The sequence below is a fragment of the Gossypium hirsutum genome, chromosome A09 (assembly GCF_007990345.1).
Source record: "Gossypium hirsutum isolate 1008001.06 chromosome A09, Gossypium_hirsutum_v2.1, whole genome shotgun sequence".
Classification (NCBI taxonomy): domain Eukaryota; kingdom Viridiplantae; phylum Streptophyta; class Magnoliopsida; order Malvales; family Malvaceae; genus Gossypium; species Gossypium hirsutum.
Window position 1 is genome coordinate 44,569,616 of NC_053432.1, and position 1,297 is coordinate 44,570,912.

Below are 1,297 nucleotides of genomic sequence, written 5' to 3' on the forward strand. Positions count from 1 at the left end.
ACGATACACAGAGATCAAGCAAGAAGACGATACTCAACCCCCAACCGAAGAGATGGCTGGAAACCAAGACAATCAGCTACCTCCTGCAATATCGGCTAATCAAAATCTTGCTCCACGCACTATTTATGATTATGCTAAACCTTATTTAACAAGAACTAATCAAGCATAGGTAGACCTGCTGTAGCTGCAAATACTTTTGAATTAAAATCTAACACTATTCAAATGTTACAGCAATTTGTTTAGTTTGATGGTTTGTAGGATGAGGATCCTAACGCTCATTTAGCCAACTCCTTGGAACTATGCGATACATTTAAAATTAATGGTGTTTCTGATGATGCCATTCGTCTTTGGCTATTCCCTTTTTCATTGAGGAACAAAGCTAAACAATGGTTGAACTCGTTACCACGAGGGTTAATTACTACTTGGGAACAAATGACTGAAAAATTTTTACTAAAATATTTTTTGCCGACTAAAATGGCTAAATTACGTAATGATATCTCTTCTTTTGTGCAGATGGATTTAGAAACACTCTACGATGCATGGGAGAGATACAAGGACTTACTGAGGAGGTGCCCTCACTATGGGTTACCGCTTTGGCTACAGGTTCAAACGTTCCATAATGGTCTGAATCCTTCGACTCGACAAATGGTTGACGCAGTTGCTGGCGGAACCATCAACAATAAAACACCTGAAGATGCTTCTGAGTTCATAGAAGAGATGTCACTAAATAACTATCAGTGGCAAGTCATAAGGACAAAGCCAACGAAAATAGTCGGCTTTTATAACGGCAATTTGGTCACCGTGCTCTATAATCAGGTAGAACTCTGAAATAAAAAGATTGATGGTTTTCTTAGTTCTTCACAGGTTCACCCAGTGATGCAATGCGAAGCAAGTGGCGGTGGAACAAGCCATTCGAAATACCAACCTTATGACCACAACATGGATAAAGAGCAATTAAATTACATGGGTAATAATCCTCGACCTCAAAACAATCCATTTAGCAACACTTACAATGCAGTTTGGAGGAACCACCCCAATTTCTCATGAAGAGGACAAGGAAATCAAAGACCACAACATCTTCCGGGTTTTTAGCAACCACCCTACCAACAAGAAAAGAAGCCGAACCTTGAAGAGATGCTCTCAAAGTTTATATCGGTGTTAGAAACCCGTTTTCAGAACACTGAGACAGCACTTAAAAAACAACAAGCGTCGATCCAAGGGCTCGAAACTCAGATAGCCCAGTTTTCCAAACTAATCTCCGAACGACCACAAGGTAGTTTGCCAAGTAATATTGAAC

At 39.9% G+C, this 1,297-nt stretch overlaps 1 non-coding gene across 1 annotated transcript; it reads right to left on the minus strand.

Annotated features, from left to right (window-relative positions):
* Positions 1-480: 480 nt before the first annotated feature.
* LOC121206802 (small nucleolar RNA R71) lies at positions 481-587 on the minus strand. Its single transcript, XR_005901975.1, has one exon. It is a non-coding gene; the product is annotated as a small nucleolar RNA R71 (small nucleolar RNA).
* Positions 588-1,297: the final 710 nt, after the last annotated feature.